Here is a 13,296-nt window from a genome sequence, read left to right as displayed (position 1 = left end):
TTTGAAAATCCAATTTTAGTCTAAACAGACTCCTTAAAATTATTTTTTTTTTGATTTTTCAGGACGTTGTGATAAATCGTTGACCAACAAGTAGCACTTAAAGTAACGTCTTTATTCTCTCAAGTTGACAAAAGGTTTGTCTCTTGAAGAGCATATGATGGTATTTAATAAAATTATATATGATCTAGAGACTTCAAAAGTGAAGTATGACCAAGAAGACTTAGAATTAATCCTCCTATGTTCGTTACATCCTTCATACTCATCTTTTAGAGATACAATCATGTACAATCGCGAAACACTCACTCTTAGAGAAGTGTAAAATGGTCTGCACTCGTTTGATAGGATGAAATATCTTGTATATGGTTTTTAGTCATAGATAGAGAGTTTCATGGTGAATGGATCGACTAACTCAGATCGTGGAAGAAAAGACGAGAATTATTCTGGTAGTAAATGAAGAGAAAATCAAAATTTTCCAATCAAGGTAAAATTTGTCTCTTTTGTAAAAAGAAATGACATATTAAAGTAGTGTTACAAGTTGCAGAATAAGATAGTGAGAGAGGCTGAAGAACAGTCCACATAGAGATCTGGTATTGGGATGTTATGGAAGATGTTTAGTGCAAACTTTTAGTGGCTTCCGACGACAATGCAAAGGCGAGCAAGGGGTGGATCCTTGACTCTGGGTGTATAATAATCCCATAAAAAGGTTATATTTCATAAGGCTCACATAATCGTATTTAGTCTCATTTAGTTGCATTAATCATACTTGTGGTGTAGTTTGCTTGTTGGTCTTTAATTATTCTATAAATAATTTTTTTGATAAAGAAAATATAGTGTTCAGTGGTGTTATGTGCATATTAAGGAAAGTTGTCGGAGGACATAAATTTACTACAACATTTAGGATGACATTTATGGGGGAATATAATGACAAAAAAAGATATTTTATTAACTTCATATGTGACCTCCCTTGCTAGTTGTGGATCTACACGTGAAGGGAATATTTCCCTTAAGCACAAAAATATTGGAGGGCACAAAACCCTATGAGCCCTGCTATATAAAGAAAGAAAACCCATAAAATAAAGTAGATTGGAATTTGTGAGATAAGAGAGAGAGAGAAGTGAGAGGCGATCATTATTCTTTTTTATCTCCTTCATCATGGTGAGCTCCATTGTTGAAGCTCCAAGGTGATAAACCTCGTTGGCCTTTGAGAGAAGCAGCAGAGCTCGAGGTGGTTCATAGTAATCCACGACAACTTAGGAGTTTTTTCCTCCTTAGTTTTCTCTTGTGTTGTTTGTTTGGGGTTTTTGTTCGAATATTTTTAAAGGATGTTTATTACTCAACCATGAACTAACTTAGTTTGGCTTGGGTTTATTTTGGATGATTGTGTTTTGTTTTAATGAATGTTAAAACATTTCTAGTATACTTACATTGTTCATTGTTTTATAGCTTAAATTTGTAAGAACTTTCGAGAGATAACCTTTATCTATGTATGATACTTAATATTAGAGAGAGTTAAGCTTAGATCTACGTGAACAATAGAGTTGATTTGAGAGAAAAAACCCTAACTTGCCATAAAGTTAAGGATAAAGTTTTAAAGACTAAAAGGACTAAGTTCATAGAGAGTATATTGTCAGGGTTCATGTTGGGGGTATTATTTTAGCATTTTCACTATCAGTTTCTTACTAGAGATATCATAGAAACAACTTAGAAAACTCTATCGAGCATCGTATTAATGGGAAGATGTTAAACATTCGTTGAGGACAAGATATAAGATTTTATGCTAAACCCAACCTTTTATCCTTCTTGAGAGTTTCATACGTGTGAGGTCATATTGTAGTCTTATCTTGTAAACCCAATTCTCAACATAATTTTTCTATAACATTTACTTTATTTTTTTCATACCAATTCACACATAGAATAGTTTTGTTTATAGTTTGAGTGCATATTATTTACTTAATTTTCCTTTAATCCCGGTGGAGGCGATCTCACTCATCACTTTATTACTTTTTCAACGTGTATAGTTGCACAATTTGTGTATCATAATATAGTACACTGAAACACGTAATAAGTTTTTGGCGCCGTTGCTGGGATTGTCAGTTAGTTATTTTAAGTTTAGCTTTTGCACCATTTATTTTCTTTTATTTGTAGATATTTATTTGTTATTTTTGTTTACTTTTTTTAGGTGTTATGTTGTTGTATAACTTGAAGAAGACCAGAAGAACCAATATTACCTTTTGAACTTGATATTGAAAGACTTTTTCATCACAGAAGACGTGCTCAAAGAACCATGTATGGAGTTCAAAATAGAGTTTAGGATCTTAAAGATTTTAACGTTGTAACAATTCAAAACGAATGAGTTGTAGCTCGTCCATATGCTATTAGAGGTCACTTAGCTCCCATCTTGGATGATATCAACCCTGGGATTGTAGCTCCCGAGATTCAGGTAGCCCATTTCGAGCTCAAACTGGTGATGTTCAACATGTCGAACTCAATTAGATAGTTTGATGGTGTTCCTCATGAGGATGCAAGGCAACATATTCGAGTCTTTTTGGAGGTTTGTGACTCATTTCGACATATGGTGTGCATGATGATGTATTGAAGATCAAATTATTTCCATACTCTTTGAGTGATCGAGCAAGGGCTTGGCTTAATGGAGTAACTTATAGCTCTATGAAATAATGGACAAACCTATGCAAAAGTTTTTTGTTGCGGTATAATCCAGCCAATGTGAACATCTAGTTTAGGAATGATATTGCTTACTTTCGTCAAGCTGACGACGAGTCTATGTACGAGTACTGTGATAGATAAAAGGGACTCCTACGTAAGTGTATGAACAACAAATTCCATGATTAGACGCAAGTTGTTATGTTCTACAATGGTTTAAATGCTCTAACAAGGATGATGCTAGATGCTTCACTAAATGGTACTTTGCTGGACAAGTCACCCAAAAAAACATTTGATATCCTTGATAGGATAAAAAACATTTGATATCCTTAACTCAAGGGACATTTGAGTTGGATACTAAATATTTAGTTTCGGCTCAATTATCAGTTATCACTAACATGTTGAAGAATCTTCAACGTCCCAGTGAAGTGAAGGAGGTGAAGGTTGCAAGCTCTTCTTGTGTTCTTTGCAATGGAAACCATCATGTGAACGAGTGCCCTGAGAACCAAAAATTTATCAACTACTTGGGGAAATTTTATAGAGGCAACAACCCCTATTTGAACAGTTATAACCCAAGATAGCTTTAACATCTTATTTTTTTCATGGAGGAATCAAGGAGCCAACAACTCTAGTATCTCAAATCGACAACAAAATCTTACTAAACCTCTAGGTTTTCAACATAATTTGTCATGGAAAAATAACAACAAAGGTTCAACATATTCATCAAACTCCAACTCTTTGGAGGCTACTTTCCAAGATTTTATAATGACCGCGAAGGCTTTATTATAAGACCATGCACCATCTATTAAGATCCAATGAGCATTTTTACAAAGACACCATGCCTCTTTAAGAGCCTTGAAAATGCAAGTGTGTCAAATTTCCCAAACTTTGTGTAACACCACAAACCCAAATCGAGGGTTAGGAGCATTATCGGGACCATTAAACATGATCAAGATCAATTGCACTAAAAAATAACCAATTATGCTATTATAGGTTCATATATATATTTTAGAGATCTAATGGACATAACATTGCTTATAAAATTAATTTATAACCAAACTTGTATATTTACATTCCAAGAGGAACCCTTAATGGCTTACATAAAATATCATACTAGTAAGCTTTATACACACCAAAAGAGCCATTGACATTATATATATAACATGTCTATTAACTCCATAGTCCATAAAATTTCATTAAGTTTTAAGGTACATTTCATAAACAACTTAATTACCCACCATATACATGAGATTTGTGCCATTATACTCAAAGCTAAACCACCAACTAGAAGTATAAAGATGACAAAACAAGTTATACTTTTAATCTTCCCTTGGGTTGACCGATTAAGAAGGTTGTGCTTCAAATAATTTAGAACTTTGTTTTTTGACAAGGATGAAACGAGAGTGATAAGTACTTAAAGTAATTAGTGAGGTAACACTTAATTCTATTGAAAATTTACCATTTAAATGTCTTTAACATTCAATTAAAATTTTGATTTCATGAGTTAATATATAATCTACTAGAATAACATTCAAATTCCAATACTCCGATTGATCTTGCTTCATTTTCGAACAAGGAGAAAGAATCACAACCATATATATTTAATTAGCAGTCAATTTAATCAACCAATCATACGTATCAATCTCTCCTCCATTCGAACAACGAACAATTCCAAAAATATGCATACATGCAATCTATATAGAAATCGAGTTATACAATTCATATATTTAATGCTCTTTGATTCAATCTCATTAATCGATTTACGCCTTGGTTACTAGTTTAGTCAAGATAAGCAATTCTCCAGCCAACTATCTCCATACAATTGCAACATAGTGCTACACCATAGTGGTGGTCAATCCTCTTACTCTCGTCAAGGGCCATATATCGTACCCTCTACCTGTCGCCAATAAGTACCATAGTATTGGACCGTAGTCCCCTACACATATGAGCTCTAGACTCTAAGGCATGCCCTTCTATCTTGGACTAACTATTAACCAAGGACTTGAATCTTATTCATCAAGCAATCATATTTCAATTTACTTATCTATCAAGAATCCTTAAATGTTAAGATTATTCAAGTAATAATTCCTACGTTACACCAAATCAATGACAAGTAATTCATTCATTTTCACCATATGCCTTTAGGCCTTTAAACATAGTAGGTAACAAGTCTACATTTCATAAATCAACAAGCTTTCCAAGAACCAATATTACACACATTTCGTTCATTTCAATCATGGCAGCAAGCAATAATCTATCTACCAATCCAATTGCATATGGCACTTAATAACCTTAAAATTTTTAATTAATCCTTTCTTACCTTTTAATTTAGATTACCAATATGATTAAATTTCATTATTATCATACCAATAAATAAGTAAGTAAGCATATAAATAAAAAGGGGGTGGTTGAAACCTAATTTCCAACCCTAACATAGTTACACTCACAATACTCCAAGCTAGCCTTGAATCATTATCCATTTTTGCCTATCTTTGGAGGATCCCCCTTTAGTTCCTTCAGAAATTTCCTCAATTTCTTGATCTAGCAAATTATACACAACATAGGAGAATCATTAGAATCAATAAAATAGCAATTCAAACTCAATTAAGCTACATGGTACCAAACATATTATGTTTTGGCATATTGGTACCCCTTATAGTAATCTGACCATAACTCTTAATTTACTCTTCGGATTTTCAATTAATTTAAACTCCCAGAAAGCTAATTCGATTATACTTCTATCCATATATGGCTAATATTTTAATGCCTTCTACATAATTATAGTTTTATATTTAAAGTCAGATCAAATTTCCAATGACCATTCTGTCACCTTTGTAATTTGGTACACTTTGGTGAACTTATTCACCTAGAATCCTTATCAATTTGTTTTAACTATTTTTACCATTGTTTAATTTGTCCTTTCCCTGTATTTTCATATCAACCTTAACCCTTAATAATCTAATTAAGTCCTCCAATTAACATTTTATTTTCTGAAACTGTCCAATTTGACTTATCTCACTAATGTATCACCTACAAGCTATCAAATTTCCTCAAATTAAGCCTTAAAATTTTATTATTCATTCATTCCGGTTAATGTCCTGATCTCAAATAGTATTAATAGTTCTCAATATTTTCCGATTAAATATTGAATTTTCTAATTTCTCAATTTTGGTCACATGCATTAACAATTTTTTCGATTATCACCCTCAATGTGATAACCCATAGTATGCCCAATTTAACAAGGTTCCCAACCAACTAACTTAACTCAACATGATCACCATAATCTCTAGTATCATGCAAGCCAACAATTTGAATTAATTCAATAGTCAAACTTAATCAATTTCTCAAGAATTAATTCAATCAATTCCTTGTAATTCGAATAAAAAAGAGGGGAAAAGCTTACTTTCTTTTCTAGATGACTTTCGTTTCTAGATGACTTTCTTTATTTACTTCAAGCTTGAAATTAAGCTTGCATGGCCGATTTCCCTTTCTTCACTCTCTCAATTTTTTTTCTTTATTTCCTTCTCTCAATTCGACTACTAAGTGTAAGGAAGAATATGATGTTATTTCATTCCTTGATAATGGAGATGGAAATGTCCACTTTAGCCTCACTTAGTGCTTAATTATTATATCATTCAACGGCAAATAAGGAATCAAGGAATTTAGCATTCAATCTTAATGTAAATCATTTATTCCAATTAGGTCATTCGAAACCGGTCACCATTCCTTTGATTCTTTTGATTAAGTCCTTATCTAATTCAATTAGTTTAAATTTTAATTCAATTTGGATTTTATCTAAGGCAATTTAGCTTAATTTTCCTAGACTGGGATTTCAGGGTGTTACACTTTCACGTTCGACCCCAAGGCATTTACCTAGTGATACTGAAGTCACTAAAGCTCTAGGAAAAGGGCATTGTACTGCACTCATCTTAAGGAGTGGAATCCAAACTAACCAAGAAGACAAGTTTGAGGGGAAAACACTCGTTGGTCTCAGTCTTGAAATTATGCATGAAGATTCTAAATAGTGTGAGAATTCACCTCCTATGGAGAGCAATATTGAGGGTTCAATGAGTGAACCTAAGGATGAAATGCAAGATATTGCCACATCAAAAGATAAACCCCAAAAAATAAAAAACCTAAATCCCCACCACCATTCCCTCAGAGATTGAAGAAACAAAATTAAGATCTTCAGTTCAAGAAACATCAATGTTCCTTTTTTGGAGGCCATTGATCAAATGCCCACATATGCGAAGTTTCTGAATGATATAATTACCAAGAAGAGGAAGGTGGGAGACCATGAAACCATTGCCACAACAACAAAGTGTTTGGTTGTACAAAGCAATTTGAAACCTAAAATGAATGACCCTGACAACTTCATTATCCCATGTTGAATAGACAACTATTAAGTAGGGAGAGCTTTCTTTGATCTTGGATTCAATTTTAATCTAATGCCCAAATTATTGTTCATGAAGCTAGTAATGGGAAACAAAACACTTATCATGAGTATTTTTCAATTGGTAGATTGATCCCAAGTGCACCTTGAAGGGAGAACCAAAGATGTAGTGGGAAAGGTGGACAAGTTTGTCTTTCCGTATGACTTCCTCATTATCGATTGCGAAGTTGATGAGAGTGAATCCATTATTTTGTGGAGACCATTTCTAGCTACTGTGTGGATTTTAATTGATTGCGAAGAAGAAGAATTCACCATAAGAGTGGCTAACCAAAGAGTAACTATCAATATCTTTAACATACTCAAATATGTTGATGATTCTAGGGAGCATCAATTCCTTCAAGATAAGGAATCTATTGTGGAAGAGAAATTTGTAGACTTATCTTGTAGAAATTTCTTGCAACCTGATGATTAGTTGAAGCTTGACGATGAAGATGATGAGGAGCACGAGGAATATATAAAGAAGATGCATCAGTCTAGGTCACTCATAGCTAGACCAGGCACATGATTTGAACCCTTGTATTTCACTAAATTTACTCTTTCCAAACCCTCACTTGTGCACCCACCCACTTTAGAGTTAAAGAATTTACCTTCATACTTTAACCATGCTTATTTGAGTTACAATGAAACTTTACCTGTGATTAATTCTGGTAATCTTAAGCCTGAGAAAGAGAGTAGTTTGATTTATATTTTAGCTTAACATAAAAAGGCTTTAGGTTAAACCATTACTGATTTAAAGGACATTGAAAACCAAGTAGCATTTCCAGGCTAGAAAACAAGGTTGAACTAGGGAGTGAATTAAAAAGTAAGGATGGACTTCCTTATGAGAAACTATTATTCACCATGGTAATTTTGTGGTGACATTGTTAATTCTCTCGTTAGTGGTATTTTGCCTCATGATTTGAGTAGTTAGGGAAAGAGCATGTTTATGCATGATGTTCGTGTTAAACCAATTTTGTTGGAAAATCATAGGTGAGGAGCTTAGGTAGTGGATGTAGACTTGGTTGATAAGTTGAACCACTATAAATCGCTGTGCAAGTTTTCTTATCCTTTTACTCCTTACTCCCTAAACTCTCAAAAAGCCATTTTACACCTCTTAGCATAATTTTCGGTTGATCTTTGAGCTTCATCAATCCCAAAAATTCGTTACTTTCAATGGGATGGCCCTTACCTCTTCAAACAATTAGTTGACCGATGATTAGAAGATGCGTCCCCAAAGACGAGTAAAAAGAGATCATATTCCAACGTTATTCAGCTTCATGTAGAGAGTACTTTGAAGGAGCAAATGTCCTATAATTTGGGTTCTATTGACTTACACTCTTCAATGGATATCCAATAATTCTATAAATCTTGAAATAGATGCCAAAGGATGAAGCACATATATGGAAGACACGAAATGCCCTTGAAAAATATACTGAAGGTGGAACTTTATATGTGTGGGGCATTTTGGTTTATATTGGTGCTCCAATCGAACGTGACAAAACTGTCATATCAATTTAGGATATTTGAGAGATTGTATCCCTTTAACCCTATTTAATTTCTATTATAACAATTTTTGTTTTGTTTTGTTTGTTTGTTTTTCTTTGCTTTATTTATTTATTGTTTAATTTTAATATTAGTTTTTTTTAGCAAAACAAACTCCCAAACATGTGGAAAACGGTAAAGCCCCCATGGATGCTGAACAAACTCAGGACAAAAACCCACTTGCTACTGACACAAACGATGCAATTAATGATGATGATGCCCCTCCTTGATCTGCACCTCCACTAACTTCAACACCTATAAAGAAGCGTTGCTTAAAGCACACATCTGAGTATATTTGGAACATACCCACCAATGTTTCTAGTGATGATACTACCACCTCTGCTTGAGAAAAAAATGTGTTTAGCATGTTGAAGCCCATATTTTTTAGGACTGAATTTTTTCCATACACTGTCTTGAATTAAACTATGCCATAACATTCTCACTGTTGATTACTATTCATTTCTTGAGGACAAGTAATAGATTAAGTTTAGGGGTGTGATAACCTTGTAAAAAGGATATATTTCATACCTTTTTGCTTTGGTTATTATTCATTTTCAAGGCTCATACAATTGCTTTTAGTCTCATTTAGTTGCATTAATCATTCTCGTGGTGTAGTTTGTATGTAGGTTTTTAACTATTCTATAAATGATGCTTTGATGGAGGAAATGTAGTGTTTTGATGGTGTTATATACTGGTTAAGGAAAGTTTTCGGGGGAAAGAAATTTGTTGCAATATTTAGGACGACATTTTTTGGCTTGGGTTTATTTTGGATGATTATGTTTTCTTTTAATGAATATTAAAGCATTTCCAATTTATATACTTACTTTGTTCATTGTTTTATAGCTTAGGTTTGTAAGATCTTTTGAGAGTTAACCTTTATCTATGTATGATGTTTAATATTTGATAGAGTTAAGCTTAGATCTATGTGAACAATGGGTTGAGCTGAGAGGCAAAACCCTAACTCACTTTAGAGAAAAGGATAAGGTTTCAACGACTAGGGCTTTATATATAGTATCTTGCTAAGATTCATGCTAAGAGGTATTACTTTAGCATTTTCACTATCAGTTTCTTACTAGATATAGCATATGAACAACTTACAAAACTATGCCAAGTATCATATTAATTGGAAGATGTTAAAAATTCATTGAAGACAAGATATGGGATTCCATGATAGATCCAACCTTTTATCATTCTTGAGAGTTTCACACGTGTGAGGTCAAATCGTTGTCTTATCTTGTAAACCCAGTTCTCAACACAATTTTCCATAGCATTTACTTTATTTTGTTCATACCACTTCACATATACAAAACTTTTGTTTATAGTTTGAGTGCATATTATTTATTTAATTTCCCTTTAATCCCTATGGAGACAATCTCACTCCTTACTTGATTACTTGTTCAATGTGTATACTTGTAGAATTTGCATATAATAATATAGTATACTCACACACGTAACCGTGTACCTATCACTTATGTCCCAACCGTAATTGGTTTGTGACCTATGAAGCTGTGTCAGCAAGTATTATATTGATGAGTAATAATACATCTTATAAGATTATAGAAATTGACAGTGTTAAAGTCAAGATGCATGATGGCATTGTTAGAACCCTCGATGATGTTCGTCACATTCCATATTTGAAGCTCAACCTGATCTCATTAAGTACTCTCGATAAAAGGTTACAAGTACTCTATTGAAGGTTGAGTTTTGAAGGTTAGCAAGGGTTCGCTTGTTGTGATAAATGCAAAGAAAAAGAATGAAAGGTTGTATGTTCTCTAGGGGTTTACAATTACTGGTGATGTTACTGTTGCATCATCCACACTGTCAGAGGGAGATGTAACTAAGCTTTGGCATATGCATATGGGGAATATGAGTGAACTTGGTAAGTCAGAGTTAAGTAAAAGAGGCCTCCTTGATGGACAAGAAATTTGCAAGCTAGAGTTTTATGAACACTACGTGTTTGGAAAACAAAGGAGAGCCCACTTTACCAAAGAGATTGACAATAAGAAATGTACCCTGGATTACGTTCATGTTGATACATGGGGACCATCTAGAGTATCCTCTCATGAAGATACAAACTAAATGTTAACAATCATTGATGACTATTCTAAAAGGTTTGTTTGTTCTTCCTGAAGAAAAAAGTGATGCGATGACCACATTCAAGAACTAGAAGACAATGATTGAGATATATACTAGAAGGTAAGTTAAATGTTTGCGTATTGATAATGGTTTAGAGGTTTGTTTAGAAGAATTAAATGAGCTATGCAAGAAAGAAGGGATTGTGAGACCCATGATGATATGTCATACTCCACAACAAAATGATGTTGTTGAGCAGATGAATAGAATAATAATGGGTTCACTATGTGCTCTCCAATGTTGCTCTATAGAAGTCATTCTGGGATAAAGGGGCTTTGTTAGCATGTTTTCTGATTAACATATATCTGTCCATAGCCATTGACAAAAAGACTCCGCAAGAAGTAAGGTCTGGTAAGCTTACAAATTATTATTATTTGAAGATATTTGGTTATCCTATGTATGCTCACGTAAACAATGGTAAATTGAAGCCTATATCCATAAAGTGCATCTTTATAGCATATAAGTCTGGAGTAAAAGGCTATAAATTATTGTGTCTCAAAACTAGAAAGATATTTATTAGTAGAGATGTGATCTGCTATATTGCGAGGATCACCCCTTAATGAAACTATCAAGAATTCACAGGAGTCAGAGATCACACAAAATAAGGTAGAGATTCAGTTTGAAATAGGGTCCGCATATGATATATTCACAGAGAATATAACTCATCTGTAACAGTTTGATCCATCATCATCTATTGCATGAAATAGACCTAGAAGATAAATCAAGTAACCACAAAAGTATATAGAGGTTGATTTAATTGCATACATTCTGAGTGTTGCGGAAAACATTGATGCAAACCAAGAGCCATTATACTATTTAGGGATTATTAGTTGCGAAGACTCAGACAAGTAGACGATCTCAATGTAGGAGGAAATAGAGTCACTTCACAAGAATATAACTTAGAATTTAGTGAAAATTCCTAGCAGAAAATAAGCCATTTAGTGTAAGTGGGTATACAAAAAGAATGGAGAAATTATGAGAGTTGAAGAACCGAGATACAAGGCAAGACTGGTTGTGAAAGGATTCAGCCAAATCCTAGGAATTGAATTTAATGATGTGTTTTCTCTAGTGGTAAAACATAGTTCTATTAGCTATTTTCTTGGAATAGTTACTTTGTGAGACTTTGAGCTTGAGCAACTAGACGTGAAAACGACGTCCTTGTATGGCAAACTTGAAGAAGACATTTACATGAACCAGTTGGAGTATTTCATGGTCTCAAGAAAGGAGGCCCATGTATGTTCACTAAAGAAATCTCTTTATGGACTTAAGCAGTCGCTCGATAATGGTATAAGAGGTTTGAATTTTTTATGGTTTCTCTTGAGTTTAAGCGAAGTAAATTTGATAGTTGTGTTTAATTCAAAAAGGGTTGCTATGGTTCACTTGTATATTTGTTTCTTTATGTCGATGATATGTTGATAGTTGCGAATAATAAAAAAGAGATTAAATAGTTGAAGACCCAACTTAATAAGGAGTTTGAGAAAAAAGATCTAGGTCCTACAAAAAAGAACTCATAATGAAAATTAGAAGAGACATGAAAGTAGGTAAATTGTACCTAAATCAAAAGGGGTACATTAAAAAGGTTCTTCACAGGTTTAATATGCAGAGTGCAAATCTTATGAGCACTTTTCTAGCAACTCACTTCAGACTTTCACTGGATTGTTCACTAAAGTGAGAAAATGAGGTAGAGTACATGTCACATGTTCTATATTCTAGTGCAATGGGATCTCTAATGTATGATATGTCTGTACGTATCCAAATTTAGCGTATGTTGTGAATTCAATGAATAGATACATGGAGAATCCATATACAGAACATTGGAAAGTTGTCTAATGGATTTTCAGGTATCTTCACGGTACTAGAGATGTTTGTTTACAGTTTGGGCAAACTAAAGATAGAGTCGTAGGGTATGTTGATTTTGATTTTACGATAGATCTTGATAAGAGAAGATCACTTACGGGGTATGTTTTCGAGGTTGAAGGATGTACCATTAGTTAGAAAATTACTCTCCAGAGTACGATCGCCTTATCAATTACAGAAGCGGAGTACATGGCGATCACTGAAGCTTGTTAGGAAACAATCTGGTTAAAAGGACTTTTTGGTGAACTTAATGAAGACCTTCATATCAATACGATGTTCTATGAAAATCAGAGTGTTGTAATCTTAACAAAAGATCAAATGTTTCATTAGCAAGCGAAACATATTGATATCCACTATCACTTTCTGCATAATGTAATTGCTCGAGGTGACATTGTTGTGACCAAAGTAAGCACTCATGATAATCATGTAAACATGATGACCAAACCGCTCCCTAAAACCAAGTTTGAGTATTACTTGGACTTGGTCGATGTCCATTGTTGAAGATAACCCCTTTTAGGGGTATTATGGGAAATATGGAGAACATGTTCGTTGAAGTGAGGAATCGTTTTTTGTTGAGTTTGGGTGGGCTATCGAATTTGACTATTTTTTCTTGAAACATTCGCACTTTTAGAATTTGCTTCAAGGTGGAGATTTATTAGAGTTTGACTCGA

This window comes from Hibiscus syriacus, unplaced genomic scaffold, assembly GCF_006381635.1.
Source record: "Hibiscus syriacus cultivar Baekdansim isolate YM2019G1 unplaced genomic scaffold, ASM638163v2 tig00112215_pilon, whole genome shotgun sequence".
In the NCBI taxonomy this organism is placed as follows: Eukaryota; Viridiplantae; Streptophyta; class Magnoliopsida; order Malvales; family Malvaceae; genus Hibiscus; species Hibiscus syriacus.
This window is presented reverse-complemented; position numbering follows the sequence as displayed.